The following is a 16,837-nucleotide window of genomic DNA, read 5'->3' as shown; positions in this document are numbered from 1 at the left end:
GAGTAAAACAGATTAAAAGTTTAGTGTTAAAGAATTAGGTAACACTCTTAAGGGTGCTAAAGATTTGAGCATGTCAGATCCATAGTACAAGTCCTCAGATCTTAGCTGGGCTGGTGGCAGTGATCTTCAAGTTTGATTTAAGATAATTTGTTTAATTAAATTAATTTTATTGAAGCATCAAACAAAACCCTCCTGTCACACTTTTATGTATCTTCAGAATGTAAGTTATACATTTATTTACTCAGCCAAAGAATATGTGAATGCCTTCTTGCATCCAGTCACCAGGTGGGTTGGGCTGTCTGTATTGCACAGAATCACATAGTAGATGAGGCTGGGAGGCACCTCTGCAGCTCACCAAGTCCAACTCCCTGCTCAAAAAAGGGTGACCTAGCACAGGTTGCCCAAGGCAATCTCCAGCTGGGTTTTTAATATCTCCAAGGATGGAGACTCCACAGCATCTCTGTGAAACATATTCCATGTTCAAGTGCCCACACAGTACAAAAGCTTTTTAATTTTTTTTTATTATTATTTCCATTGTGTCTATTGCCTTTGTCCTGTCTGGGCACCACTGAGGGGAATCGGAGTCTTTCCTTGCTCCATCAGGTATTTACACACATGGAGAAGATGCCCCTGAGCCTTTACTGCTCCAGGCCAAACATTGCCAACTCTCTCAGTATCTCCTCATAAGACAGATGCTCAAGTCTTTTCGTCATCTTTGTGGCACTTCATTGGATTTTCTCCTGTATGTCCATGTTTCCCTTGTACAGGACCCCAGCACTGGACACAGCAAGCAGATGTCTCAGCAGTGCTGAATGGAGGGAAAGGACCCCCTCCCTCGACCTGCTGGCAATGTTCTGCCTAATGTAACCCAGGAGGCTGTTGGGTTTTCTTAGCTGCAATACATTTCAGTTTTGTTGTTGCTTTTGTGTCCACCAGGAGGACCCCCAGGTCTTTCTCTGCAAAGCTACTTTCCATTTGGTCAGGTTCTTGGTGTTCCTCCCTAGATGCAGGACTTTTCATTTCCATTTGTTCATTTTCAGGAGGTTACTTTCTGTTGATGATCCTTTGAAAGGCAGCACATCCTTTAACACATCCTGTTTCTGCCACTCCTCTCACTTTTTTATCACTTGGGAACCTTTTGAGGCTGCACTCTCCCATCATCTAGGTTCAGCAGAGCAAATGTTAAATAATATTTGCCCCAGTTTCAGCCCCAGAGGTACACCAGTAGTGACACTGTGCCACTGATAACAAACTTTTGAGTCTAGTAGTGGGTTGCTTGTGACCTGCTGCGTTGGACCTCCAGACAATACCAGGGTGACTCAGATCCCCTATAAAGACCGGAGTCAGTGAACCCACTGTTTCTCTGACCACTAATCCCGACCTGTAAGCTCATCATCCATCCCTAGGGAGAGCTCCATGCCTTTCTGCTGCTCCTGTGTACAGTGCAAGTGGCTTGCCTTTCCAGCCTGTCCTTCCTGAAGAGCTTCTGTCCATCTGCAGCACTTCAGTCACCTAAGCTCTCTCATCACAGCTCTGTGATCCCAATGATATTGTTTGGCAAGTTTTCTGCTAAAAATCAAGTATATTTGTTGCATTAAAGTAAAATGGTCAGGGTTAGCAACCTTCAAATATGTATCTCCCTATTCTTATCAATGCTTAATGAATAAACCTGAACAAAATAAATCACCTATAAAAAAAAAAAAAAAAAAGGCTATATTGATGAAATAGAACAATGTGGGAAAGATGGAGAGACAGCATCTTAGAAAACCAATATTCTTCAATAAAGCATTGCCAGAGTGGGAAAGACTGCAGTCTAAAATTAGACCTCATTAAACCCAGTGGGATCTCAAAAGCCCTGTCAAATCAGAATAAAAAGTGTAGTAGAAAACAAAGGCAGAGGAAGGTTGTTAGCACCTCAGGAGACAGCCCTCATGGTAGGGCTGGGGAACCAAAAGCGTTCATCTGCTGTGGTGTTTACCAGCAGAAGTAGGGTTTTTGTTTTGCTAGGGGAGCTACTTCAGAACCATGGATTGGCTTTTAAAAAATATGCCAAATAGAGCTATGTAGTTATTACTATATCTTTTTTTTGTTTGTTTGTTTGTTTTTCCTGTTCTTGGTTAGCATAGCCAAATGGTAATACTTCTGTCTTGGTGAAGTTGTTGCCTTGCTGTGGTGCTTATCTGCAAGCCTTGTCACAATGATTTCTGCCAATACTGAGACAATGGAAAGTAGCTCATATACAAGGATGTTTTGCAGTGGTTTAATGTTTTTTGTCTTTCTGCTTTATACCATGAACCTGTTTTTGTACAAATTGTAATGCATCTCCTTTTTCTTTATCTTTCTGCCCATATTTTCACATTCTCCCTATGCATCTTAATGAATGTTCTTTTTGAAAAAGATAACTTGGGGAGGTTTCTATTAATTATGGTTGTGTCAGTTTGTAGCCAGGAACCCAAGAAGAATGAGCCCTTTCAACATGCAGGCAAAACAGTTCCTTTGCTAAAAATCTTCAGTAGAGTGATCCTCCAGGTAGAGAGAGTGTATGGCGTGTTGGACAACACCATCACCACACAAGGTATGTTATCTGTACGTGTAGCTTCCTCTTATAACAAGCAGCTCTTGAAAGTAGTCATTGTCTTTAGAAATTCTTTTTTCATGAATGTCAGAAGCTGATGAAGCGTAATTAGATCATTTTTTTAAGGGAAGACACAGAGTCATGTCACTGATCAACAGCTATAAGACAGAACGACCCAGTGCAGAGTTAAACACTGCTTGCCTTTACACCCAAGCTGTTTTGCCTGGAGCATTTTTTCATTGTCTCTGATTACTTAGTCATAAAGATTTAAGGAATGAGGACAAAAATCTTGTCTTCGTGGTGTGCCTTAAAATTGGTACAGAGCTTGCAAAGTCGATATTAATAAAGGGTTGCAACAGTTCAGCTATTAATACATTTTCTTTGGCAGAGCTTAGCAGAATATGATGAATTCTGGGTAGAGTATGTTATGCTAATTAGCATAAATATAGGAAAGACCTTTTCCCTTCTGAATATGAGAATATTCAAAATGAATACTGTAGTTAGCATATGCACACAGGAACATAAGATTATATGTATCACTGGCAACATCATCTTATTAGCTATGAACATATGGTTTGCATGAGGAAGGACTTTGTTAAAGGAAGGGCAGAATACTGGCATAGGAGGTGAGGAGAAAAGCAGAAGACAGAACTCTTTGAGTACTGTTTATAGGGGCAACCTGGGAGGCTTCTGAGACAGAAAACTGTGTTTCTATACAGTATGGGGAACAATGTCTTCAGGATCTTTTGGGGAAAAAAAAAAAAAAAAACACCCTTCCCCCATACATTTATGTCAGACTATTAATGCAGACTGTTCCTCCCCACTGCCATTTTAATGAGATATCCTGCAAAGAAAAAGGGAAAAACAAGCCACCAAAAGATATCTTTTCCGTGAATATTCCAAGTAATCAGTTCTATGGATATGAACTGTCTTGTTTGAAATGCGTCCCTATATCATCCTCAAGAATATAATAACTCCTTAGGAATAAATGACTACGTTTTTTTTATTATTTCTTTCTGTCTTGAAATAAGAAATGGAGAAACTTCCAAAGCTTTTGTGATCAACCAACCAAATTGGATACTGTGTATGAAATATTTCTTTCAGAAAGATAACCAGGACCATGTCACAGCGAGAGCTACAGTAGGATAATGAAACACAATCCTTCTAATTACAAGACTGAAACAAAACAAAATGCTAATGCTTCTCAAATCACATGTAGTGCACAGACATAGATGTTAAAGTGGAGTTCCTTATATCTTCCCCCTTGCTTTTAGTGTCCTTCTAAGCCAACAAGAATTTCTCTGCTTTTGTTTGTTCACGTAGAGCAGAGTTTGGCTCATGTTTAATGACACTGACATAAAGTGACTTAATGCAAAGTAAGGATTTAATGAGCAGTGTGAGTTTCAGATTTGAAAGCATGAGAGATATAATGTTGGGGAAAGGGTGTCTGTTTCTGTTTTGAAACTGCACTGAGCTTGCTGTGGGTTTCAGCAAAACTTGTGGAAGTATCTGATAGAAAAGTCCATTAGGTATGGTGGAATTATTAGGTAGACTTTGGGTCAGGCCAAAGATCTTTCTTGTTACTTGAGGTCAAATAGTAATTTCTCCATGAACGACTATGAGCAGTTTAATATATGAGTGTAACAAGAGGAAGTAGAAACAAATGGCCAGCAGATGTTCCTTTCATTTTTTCATTCAGAAACTGCTAGAAAAGTCTGCTTTCTTCATCTTAAAGTTAAAAAATGGCACCAGATGCTATTTTCAAATGATTTTGAGAAAATATTGAGGTTATAAACAACCTGATTTAGCAAAGTGCACAGAAATCAAAGCAAAAATCCTCCCTCTGACTTCCTAGAGTTGTCTGTGGTGTTTTAAGAGTGAATGTTTCTGTTTGACCTGTATTGTGGTGCTGTATCATAAAAAATTAAGATGATACACAATATCTTCTATTATTCAGCATTACTCTGAAGATGCATCAAATGGAGTGTTTTCCAAACACAGGATGGTCTGTCTGCTGTTATGTTCAGTAAGTTCTCTGGGGGATACATTATATGACTCAGAATCACTTTGAAATAGCACAGTCCCACTTGGTTCCTGATAATCACATTGGAGATGCACTTTGCACCATGCTATGCACAGAACACGTCTCATTCAGATCCATCTTTTTAGACTCTGCTTTCTTTCAAATACACAAAACATGGAGGAAGGTCAGCAGAAGTTCAGGTTTTAGTGAGACAGCATTTGTGATTATGGGTCTAGCCTGTGTGTTTGTTTATAGTAAAAGAAATGGAAGCATATGTAGCTATGCTACAAGCTCAGAAACTTCAGAATTATCCTTTTTCTTACAGGTTGTTGGTAGGATTGAAAGGGGAGGCAGTACTTAATGCCGATATTCAGATACAGAATGCTAGACCTTTTTTTTTTTTTTTTTTTTTTTTTTTTTTTCCAGGTGGTCATAGATACCTTTACTTACAAAATGCCTTTATCATCTGTTCTTAATCCCATCAGTACAGACTTCCAGACTTCCACTTTTGATACCATATAAATATGATAAAGGCCAAAATAGTCTTGAATTTTTTGTGTGAATTAAATTGTGTGAATTAAAAATCTCTTGTTAAGAGACATGCAATACTGTACCTTGCAAAAGGCTATTAAGACATACTTTAGAGAACATTTCTCCTTCTGTCCCAGGAATAAGTTATTGAAGGTCTCTATTTAGAAACAGATAGTGAACATCTCGAAGAAGTCCAGAGAAGTATGGCTGCTCCAGCCATATTCTGTAAAATTTTGATTGCCAGGATTCAAGAATAGGACCTGCAGTGCATGGATGCACTTCTCTGAGCTTCAAGGGGGACTCCTGCAGTCTTAAAATTAAGTGGTCTGACCTGCCTAACAGCCCTTTTGAATGTAATTGCTCAGAAGCCTGAGGTTTTACACACATTATAGAGATGTTCTGAATATTGTACCAATTTTTCCTTTACATTTGTTCTCTGTCATCCAGATAAAGTTAAGATTTCCTGTATCTCACTGGTGCACTGTAAACATTGGTTAAGTGAAGAGTTGGAAGTATTTAATTATTGTGATAGTATGAGGCCATTATATCCCATTGATTGTAGGTAGCTGGCTCTAGGGAATGCTCTGTACAAGCTTCTGAAGTGCTTTGCAGATAGTAATTATTGCCACAGGACTATTATTCCTATTAGAAAGTAGGGAAATGAAGGCATGGATCAGTAAGCATCAGGGCTTTCAAACACAGTAAGCCTGGACACTAAAATCTGTATGGAAAATGTCCAGCTGATTGCAGTGTTCTGGTCTTTCCAAGCTTGCTGGAAATCTGTCAGGGAAATATAGAGGTATTCAAAAGACCTGACTGAGGCCTTTTGGTTTGGCTAAGTCATCCTTGCCCTTAGCTTTCGATAACTTGCATTAGTGAAGAACTTCTGGTGGTTAATGCACCTTATACCCAGGTGATTTATGGGCATGTGTAGGAAACCATCAGCCAAGTGGCTTGCTCCCTGTTGTGCTCTGAGCTGGTGAGGTGAGACGTGGGAATTCCAGATTCAGCCTCCCAGGTCTCCTTCCCTTCCAGCTTTAATCAATCGGTAGGAGCAAGTGACACTTCTGGTCCAGCAGAGCTATGCCACAGACGGAAACACCAAAAAACAGCTGAGGTCATTAGGAGGAACACAGGCTTCTCTCCGATGTGCACAAATGTGTAATGCCTTGCTAATGCATTTAAATTAATGCTCTTGTAGTTTCCTGGTAAGAAAAAAATATCTTGTGGTACAGGCACTTTCCCTTTTAGTGAACAGTGATTCTTCTGAAGAATGGAGTCCCGACAGTCAGAAAGAATTAAGTCTCTTTTCCAGCAGAAAGGTCAGCTACAGGTGAAGGATCTGCACCGAGGATACCTTTAAACTGCTCTGTCACTTACCTCAATGACGAATTGCTGGGAGCTATTTATCCAGGGTTAGATATATTTAGATTTTCTTTCATAGATCACTCTTTAATGGCAGAATGATTGGGCCAAGGTATGAGCAAAACAGCTCTAATATGGCCTGAAAGTAGGTGGTGATCTGGCAAAACGTCTCCTCATCTACAGCTCTTCCCTTTAGCTCTTTTTCCTGTAGTAAATCTGTCCCCATTCACTAACTGGCACCTGTGCTGTGCTCTGCTACATTCAGAAGTGCCAGCAGGACTCAAAGAAAGAAGACAGTGCCTGAGAAGACATTTTAACACATGCAAATCACTTAAAGTGGTGGGATTCAACCATGGGATGCAAGAGTCTGCTGAACCAGAGGCTGCAGAATGCTTCTCTGCAAGCACTAGCAAAGTCTGGGATATGCTCTGGCCCTTGCACTGTCCAAGGCTTCAACCCTGCAGGGGACTGCAATTTCCAAACCCTCACGCTGTGGCATTAAGAGAAACAGATCCTTTCTAAGCAACCTGAAAACATATCCCCCCACGTAGACCAAAGCCCTTGATATTTTTATTATTTTTTAATCCACTTCCCCCCTACTAGCCCATGAAATTAGAAGAGTATTTAAGTGCTCACCTGAAGCTGCAGAAAAGTGCTCAGCCCCTGCTCCAAGGAAATGTCCCCACACCATGAGGACCTTCTGGAATGGTAAGTCCCCATGCCAGAAAAGAGAGATCATCAAATACCCCAGGATTTTAACTTCTCTTGAACATTTTGTAACCAACAAAGGACGTGTTGTGAAGAATTGACAGAATCCTGAACTCCAGCTGCTCCTGGAACTCCTCACGGTTATCAGCTATCTTGAGTGGGTGGTGTTTAGGGTATCTGAGCCTGTTAGGATGTTACAATCACACTGATGGATTATGTTACAAACCAGAAGAAAGTGCTACCACACCAGAAAGGGAAAAAAAATGTTTTCTGGCTGCTGTTGGTTGCTGAATGCAGAACGATGCCATTAAAGAACCTCATGCAACTTCACCACAACAGCAAGCAAACTCAAGGCATGGAAGGAGATGTAGGAAAAGACAGTGGGAGCAAATTTTTCTGTCTGAAAATCGGCATTTTGGTTTTAATTTTATTACTTCTGGTTTGAAACTCTAAAAGAGAACTTAGCAATGGTAAAACATACGACCATACTCCTCAAATTAACTTTAAAATGAGAAAATTTGACTCTGTCTAAACTTCTGGAAAAATAGGCAAAATAAAAATTCCACACAATTCTATCCGTATCATAGTTTTCCCATTAATATGTTTTGAGTTTACCAAATATATATATATATATATTTATATATATAAATAAATATAAAATGCCTCAGCTCTGCTTGAAGCCCTATCATGAACTCAAGAGACTCAGTCTATTCATCTGATGATGGTTTTGTTCTTTTAACCTTCTAGGAGCAACTATCAAAGTCTTCAGCATGAGGATTTGTAATGAATCTGGATATCACAAATAATCTTCCACATATCACAGAGGATCAAGCTGGAATTAACTTTGAGTGCTCCTCAGTTTGGCTTCAGACTCCTTTTACAAACTAATTTACAGACTCATTCAAAGCTCGGGTATGCTGCTGTGAAAATGAAATGGGGCAGATAGATGAACAGATATACATGCAAGGAAGATTTTATTTATTTATTTTTTAATCAGAAAGCCAGAAAATAAAATTGATGTTTAGCTTGGGAGTCCAGGAGTTTATAACATCATCTTTAAAAGGTGAAACTTTACAAAATGGAGTGTGATTTCAGGCTGTCTAAAGATTCAAGCAGGCATATGGGTATGTGGCCTTGCTACTGAACCTCAGCTAAAAATGCAGCAAGTCGTCCAAGTTCACAGGGTCTACAGATCAACAAACAGACATTTGACTGACTGGGAACATCCTATTCAGTCCCTGCTGCTCAGTGATGCTGCCATGGCCAGACATGCATGTCTTCAGAGTCCTCCCCAAGGAAAAAACAGTACCCTAGTATAAACCTCCCCCAAACCCTGGGCATTAGGAGCTGCTCAGACACTCAAAATTTGAGTTATTTTTTTTTTTGCTCAGTATTAGTTTTAACAACTTACTATGAAGTTTACTTTTTCTTTTTTTTTTTTTTTTTAACTGAAAATTAATCAGCTTTCAAACTATTTTTAGTGAAAAAAGTGATTTGCCTTCTTCTCCTATAACTTGTTTCCAATAAAGTAATAATAATAATAATTAAAGATTTAACTTAAAATTCACATATTGATCAAAAAGAGATTTTTCTCTCCTTTAATCTGTTCAAAAACATTTAAAAAAAGAAAACCCTGAGAGAGGCTTAAACTTATTGCTGAAGAATTCCCACAGGTTTGTGCTCCTGGCAAAGTTTTCAGGTATCAGACCACTGCCCACTCCTCAGCAGCCCCTGAACAAAATTAGTGATGAAATAAATGACAGCAACTTCGGGCGCTGAAAGGAACCATCTGGTGGAGATGAGACTAACAGATGTGCTTTCACTGCCAGAACCTCAATGCACATACTTAAGAACTGCACTGCAATATAAGTTCTTGTTCACCTGCTTATTAATAATGTAGCACTTCCGTTCTTGCAGCACTGAGGGATCCCATTGCTCATGCTAAGCCCTGTGCAGTGCCAGACATTGCAGTCTCAAAGCACTAAAGCCCTGGTGTTCCCAAGAACTTTGTGCTCTTGCCTTGGAAGGAAGTCAAGCACGGGACTGAGTCCTAAGGAATTGAGACAAACAGCTGCTGCCTCAATAGGGCATGGGGTTGTACTGAGTACAGCCACATGGAGAAAAAGTAATAGAAGGAAGAAACTACAAGATTTTTGAAGTGCTACATCTCCTCCTCAAATGCCAAATCAACTCTCTTCCTGAACAGATGAGACCAAATCTTATTCCTTCCTCCTGTATCCACTAGACACACTCTCTTTGATTACTTTTTTTTTTTTTTTTTGATATTCCATTTTGCAATCAAACTTAGCAATAATATGATTTAAGGAGTATGCCCATATTGTGACTGGAAAGCTGTGAACTCACCCGGGCCCCTCTTTGCAGCATTCAGGGTGTAGACATTTCCTCTCCAGAAAAGTGGGGTAGTCATTCAGCATGGCAGACTCCCAGGGCATCCACCCCTTGCTAGGCAAGCAACAGGCCTTGTGCTATGGCTGGACCTGCAACGAGAATAATGCCACGCTGTGCTTCCTTGCCTGAAGCTGGCTTTAGTGAAGTGCAGGCTGATCAATTTTTATCTCTGTGCAATAAAATACAGTTTTCTACAATCAATGACAATCTGTGTTGTCCTACAGCAAACCAACTCTCAGAAGATGCAAATTATGAAGAGGAAGTGGGACAATTTAGAACAACAGAAACCATACATTTGAGGCTATAATTCAAAGGGGATATCTGTTCTGGGGAGGGTCTGTTCAGCTACAAACCAAGTAGAAAAGCAAACAAAAAAAAGTGAGCTCCAGGCATTGTGCATCTCTCTGTTGTCTTCAACATGCAGAGACTGTATGGGCATGAGTGCTGTGCCTGCCCCAAGAGAAACCATCTGAAAATTGGGATATTTGTGTGGTGGTGACTTCAAGGCTTTTCCTGGACCTTCACAGCTGCAGTGTTTGGGAAGCCCTCAAGAAGCTGCTTGTCAGAGATGGCTGCTGATGAGGGGGGGAAGTTGGCTGTAGTTTTTGTGACATGTTAAAGATAACTGTGCAGGGAAAGGGAGGCTGGAAATAATTTTTTACTTTTACATTTGTGAAACCAGAAGCTGTTTTTACAAAGAGCAGCTTCTTCTTGTGCTTGGGGAAGGTGATAAGTGGCATCTTTGGAGGACTGGAATTTACCAAAGATGCTGAACACAAACTTTGCCCATAGGATCATTGCCAGCCAGCAGCCTCTTTCAAAAGATGTTCTTAAGGGCTGAATGTGAAAAAGGAGTGGGATAGCATTGCAAACCAGAGTTGGGTTCCACATGTAAAAGTCTGACATCTGTGAATCATAGTGCACTTCTGGGTAAAGTTCCTTGAAATTAAAATACATGCCAGGTCCTTCCATCAGTTCTGTACAACTGGGTGTTCAGAGGTCAGACACAGCACTGAGATAATGTCTGAAGATCCCTTCCTACTTATCAGAGCTCCCACTGAAGCTATTAGGAGTCTACTGGCATAAGGCTATTGAGTATTGCAAAGCAGACTGTACCATGATGGCTTGACAGCCATCATATCCATGTCAGTTTCTGTGATGCTTCATACAACCAAGTTATGTTATGATCCTGCCTAAAGCTGATGCTGATTTTGTACCAGTATTCAATCATCTTCACATGTTACCAACACCGATGAAGCCCGTGTCACAAAAAAGGATGTTTCTGGCATTCAAGACACTCAAAGCACTCCACTAGAAGGAATTGCAATGGGTCAGTTTATATCAAATATTAACTGAAAATCAACGGTTCTTCCCATATGTGGCCACCCTTTCCCCCTCTTTAATCAATTATGTCATGTGACTATTTCTATTCTGTATAAGTTTATAAGAATTTGGTGTTTTTTTTTTTTTTTTTTTTCCTCAGAAAAAAAAGAAGAGTTACTTGTTGGCTAAGCCAGGCTACTTCCTCACTTAAAAGTAGAAAGTGTAAACTAAATCAGTGTGCAGGTTCCCTGCGAGACACATCTTTGAAAAGACAATTGCTTCAGGTCTAAAGGCCTGAATCTAGGCCTCATCTGTTGCTGGATCCCCAGCACGATCAGACTTCCAGTACTGGCATTTCAATTCATTATTCAGTAGGAGAAAGTGTCCGATTGATAGACTTGCTTTAACAGACACTACATTATATTAGGCACAATCTGCAAGCCTAACAATTATCTGAAAAAAAATAGAAAAATCATTTCAGCCAGTAATGAGTCCACTACATATTCATCAGAGTTGCCAGCTGTAGCAATGGGAGTTCAGACACCAGGATTTCAGGTTGATCCTGTGATGTCCCCACACATGGAAGTGAGACTCTCACCTTACTTTCCTTCACTTACAGTCAGCAGGGGGAGTGAGAAATTCCAGGCAGCTGATGGAAAGTCATAAAACACGAGACTAGGTGAGAGAAAGACCCATGAAGAACCATCTTTATTTGTTTGCTTTCCTTCCCTGAAGAACTTTGTCATTTTTTTTTCAGTCTTTTGACTTTTAATGTCATGGTGCTGCCCTGCCTCCTGTGCTCAAGGGGCAAGCCTGAAAGTGAAGTGTGGTAAGGCAGATCCAATACCCTGAAAAGTTTAAACATGCTCTGCTCAGTGGGTTGAGAAATAAAGAAGTTTGAGACTTTTTTTTTTTTTTTTTTCCCTCAGGAAAGCCAAGGACTGAGATAGTCAGAGCTCAGAAGGACCCCAGTAGTCCAAGGTTTGGAGCTGCTGATGGACAAGACCTATACAATGCATGAACACTGATGGATGAAATCCTTCCTCCTGTCTCACAGACAAAGACTATGTGAAATTATGGGACCAGATTATGGGTGCACATGTGCTTTCTGCACTGTGCCGTGGACTCAGTAAGATGTGCATGAGTGAATTATGAATCCTCTTTTGATTGGTTTGAGATGCTCTTTTAATGGCATTGAGACAGTGTGAAGATACAGTTTATTGATTTTCTTTTTTCTGTGCCATAATTTATAGAGGTGAAGATTTATTTTTCTTTTATTTTCTTTTTTTTCTTTTTTTTTTTTTTTTTTTTTTAATGAAGCTATGTGAGGCCAATGACATCTAGCAGTTGTGGCCTCCCATTGCTAAGGGTACCACAGGAGGGCATCTCTTGTGGTTGTAGGAACACTGAGTGTTGGAGCTTAGAAAGAGGACACAGGCGATTTATGTGTTGTAGTGCAATTGAAATCCAGGAAACATTTATTCGGCTTTCTCCCAGACCAGGGGATCTGGCCCTAAAGTGAGCATCTTTCCTATGGAGATGTTATATATATATATATATATATATATATATATAATATGTTTTGCCTATTCCCTGCAGTTTCACCAAGGTAAATGTCATGTCCAAAGGCTGATCTCTTGCCAGCTATAGAGCCTTGGCAATTTCGAAGGCAGTGAAACTACCCTACGAAACTCACAAAGAAAAAGAAAAGAATAAGTCTACAGGCACTGAAGCTTTGGGACCCCAGACACAGTTCGTCAGCCCCTAAGGTGCTAACGTAGGCTCTGTTTTTCAGCTGCACCTTGTTGCTGCAGAGGAAAGGAAAACAGCTTGAGGCAGCAGCTACTTTTCATCAGGCTTATCTGCAGTCTAGGGAAGGAAGAGCTGGCTGTCATAACTACCTTTTATTTTTCTGCACAGCTTTGAGATTTCCTAAGCATCTCCCCCTCCTTTTTCCACTGGCAATTTAAAGGAGCAGGCATTGATGTCACTCTCCCCAGTAACACTTTTTTTTTTTTTTTTTTTTTGGTGCCCTTTTCCCTGGCCTGATTTCATGGAGGTCATGCAATGATCTGGAAGCCAGAAGGTGACATTTTGATCACTTGGACCATCTGCAGATCACAGACTGTAACTTTGGGTTAAACTAGGTCACAACTTTTAAAAATAAAGATCAAACCTGCAACTCTTGACTTAAGACCAAGTCTGAGAGTGTTTTGTGCATGACTGCGGGCTGTTCCACTGGTAGACTGCTAGGCTTCATTTTGTGTTAGTTTAGCAGGCAGTAGCCATAGCCATAGCTTAGATTTCCCCAATGCTAAGCCTTAAAACACAAACCCTAAAAATAAGTTTCACATATAACTGTAGGGAAGGAGGAGGAGATGGGTGTGTAGAGATGAGAGAGGAAATACCTGAGCAATTCTCTGCTGCTGAATGCTGAAATTGCAGTATGCATCTAGGTGGGTGTATGAACAGCGTAGCTGCTGCAGCACAGTGCTGTGACTGGAACAGCAATCCTGGAAATCAGCCCCCTGAGCTTCAATCTCTGTTATGGGTGGACTGTTCCTACTGATGGAATTACCTGGGGTATTGATGCTGTGCTCTGAACTTTGTTTCATTTGTGAGGAGTGGGTGCTTGCAGACTGTGGGCGAGCACTTTGGTTACTTTTGTGGACATCTCAGTACTGAGGTTTTAAGAAAATGCTTTAAAGGGATCATGAGGTAGGTGTGTATGTGGCTGGAGACCTCCTTGAAGCTGTTGGAGCTCTGGAGATGAGAACATGAGGGTGCTTGATGTGGCTTCTATCAAAGGCTGAGTGGAGGTTGGTGCTAGAGACCAGACAGAAATGAGATTAGTTGGGAAATGAGAAAAAAAAAAAAAAAAAAAAGAGAGACCCTGAAGCACTGCAAACATTTTGCTTGATAAGACAGGGAGCCAGCAGAAGGACAGAGAGAGAGAAGGGCAAAAATATTCAAAACCTTCAACACAGCTCTGACACTGACACTGAGATCCCACTTACCTCTATAGATAGATAGCTTCATCCTCCGCACTGGGTCTTGCTGTATCTAGGACATCTAGGTCAAGAGGTCCTTGAGCTTCAGATCTTTCATCCCAGGAGATGATCCCTATGGTTCTGCTCTTCAGCACCTTTCTCAAAGTATGTCCTGCTAAAATGGGACATGGCATTTTAAGGACCATTTCACTCGTGATATAGACAGTGTTGCTTTCTCTTCCTGACTCGTAGATATCCCCCTGCACTTTTTTTCAAGTACCAGATCTCTGCCCCCTGCCACTGAAGCTCATGAGCAGCTGGTTGTCCATTCCAATCCCCATTTTTTTCATATTTTTTTTTTCTTGTTGTCCATTCCACTCTTTTTTTTTTTTTTTTTTTTCAGCATAACTTATTTTCTGACTTTTCCTGAATTTCCATTTGTATTTTTCCATCTTGTAAGCATAATCCAGATGCTCCAGTTGAATCCACCAGATCTATGAATAAGTCAAGACAAACCATGTTATCTTGACCAGCAGATACAATCCCTTCCTGCTTTCCTATGACTTTAGAGTGTAATTTGTCTTACTGAACCAGGTTTCTTTTTGACAAAGGCCAGCATAACCCACTGGAGATGTTTGCCACCAGTCCCTCTGCGCTCTCCCAGAAGAGCCTGTTGAAGCCTCCTGGCTGCAAACTCCAGCTCGGCAAGAAGCACTTGCTTTTGATTACCAAGACCTCCAGTGTCAGCCAAGGAGGTGGATATCAAACTTGTGCGCGTTGGGTGCTTCCAGCAACACATCATAAATAATAGTAATGGAGCGTAATTGCTCATCAAGCCAAATCATAGCCTGGAGTGCTCCATCTGTCCAAGCTCCCTTGGAAGTCGCTGGGAGCTTTTTGCCAGCAGGTGTGCGATAGGGCTGGGGACCCGAGGAGCAGTGAGGTTATCTGGAGCAGCACGAGGGGCTGATTCAGAGCCCCTCGAAACTGCTGGTTGTCTTTGCACTGATTTAGAAGGTTTTATCTAATTCTCCTTGTGTTAAACTGCCTCCCAGCCAGTGCGGATACATCTGTGCAATGGTTATCCCAGATGGAGCATGGAGGAGGAAAATTCCTGACGCTGAGCGACGGGATTTTAGATTTGGAGAGGAGATGGAGACTCATTTATTCTTTGGTCCTAATGGCTAATTTTTACAGAGGCAATTTGGAACTTTAAAATGTCTGAGGGCCTGCCTTTTGGAGGATGCAATTGAAAGAAAACAGCTTGTAATTGATACTGAAAAGTGTGGTGTCCCTGGTGTGATGTCTGTAAAAGCCAAACAAGCTGGTGTGCCTGCCTATCAATCCCTGATCACAATTTGACATCAGTACAACCCTTGGTTAATGGAAATAATTTACTGACCCCCCACAAAAATAATTTACCATCCCCATTTCACATTGAACATTCACTGTTGTGGTTCAAAACTGTGATGAATTAGTTAGCTATAAATTTTCTTTCCTTCCCCCTTCTCCTCCCGCCTCTTCCCATGCAGTGCTGGGATGAAGGTTAAGGCTCAGGGGGTTTTCTGAATAAGCGCTCTGTTCTCAACATCCCATACATCCTCACTAATGCTTACGGCTCCCCTGTGGTATTGGAAAGCATCATCGCTATTGTACTGAGGTAGAACAGGAGCTGGAGAGAGATAAATGTCCTAGTTATCCAAACTTCCTAGCCTCCCACAGCCCTCTTTGGGAATACAGCCTACAAATGCCATTTGGATGATGCTGATAGATGTCAGCAGAGCAGGGAGCAGAACGTGCATGCTCCTGGTGCCACGCTGGGGCCAGTGACTTCTTGCTGATGGGGCTGTGGGGATTTCGGGAAGCCTGCCCCTGGCTGCCGATGCCACAGGCATGCAGGTGAGACACTGCACTGCCTGCTCACATCTGTCCCTGGACAAACCCCTCGGGGATGCGAAGGCTGGAAAAGGCTGATGACCGAGGTGGTGTTAACACTGGAGCTCGCTGGCGGGGTGAGCGGTGGGCAGAGGTGGTGGCCACAGCCTGGGAGGGGAATGGTAGCAGAGGGCAGCTCTGGGCTGTCAGAGCCTTTTTTTCTTTGACACAGAAGCTGCTTGATTTTTCAGAAGGTCCAAACACCAGAGGGGGAAAAGTCCTTGCCCCCCACATCTTCTTGCAGTGACAGATGTGCCTGTGACATCTCCGACAGTCTGCTGTGAAGTGGCCCTGCAAACCTCCAATGGGTCCACCTCCAGGAGCTCCCTTTCCTTTTTTTTTTTTTTTTTTTTTTCTCTCCCTTTTTTTTTTTTAAAAAAATATTTTTTTCAGATGTTATCTGACAAGGAAGAAAGATTCGATCAGACCCTTGATATCCTCCCAAGCTATGTGAATGCTCAGCCCCGCAGAGAGGTTTTTCACAGAAAATCACCTCTAGGAAGAAAGGGGATCCTCCTGCTGCGGAAATCCCCGGGCATGCAGGCTGCAGGGCACACAAAAGCTGTCTCCTCCCGGCTTCTCAGCCACGAAACACAGCGGGGAAGGAGAGTGACCATCACAGCCTCTCTGTATTTAGGGCCAGGGCAGGACCTGGGGGCTGATACACATTTGGGGAAAGGTTTTGGGGGGTTGTGGGGCTGTGGGGGGTTGTGGGGAACCTGGATCTCAGTCCCGGAGCCCCGGTGCAGAAGCAGCATCCAATCGCCGAAAGAACCGTGCCCAAACCGGAGCCCGGTGGGGCTGGGAGCTGCCGGGGCGTGCTGCCCCCACCCCACCTCCATGCTTGGGGGCTCGGTTCGGCTCGGCTCGGCTCCGAGCGAGCCCTGCTCGGCGGGCAGAGCCTGCAGCCGCCTCTCCCGGCATCCTTCATCCTCCTCCTCCTCCTCCTTCCTGCTCCGCGGGGGGCCGGGGATGCCC

Source organism: Oxyura jamaicensis, chromosome 2 (genome assembly GCF_011077185.1).
Source record: "Oxyura jamaicensis isolate SHBP4307 breed ruddy duck chromosome 2, BPBGC_Ojam_1.0, whole genome shotgun sequence".
Lineage (NCBI taxonomy): Eukaryota > Metazoa > Chordata > Aves > Anseriformes > Anatidae > Oxyura > Oxyura jamaicensis.
This window is presented reverse-complemented; position numbering follows the sequence as displayed.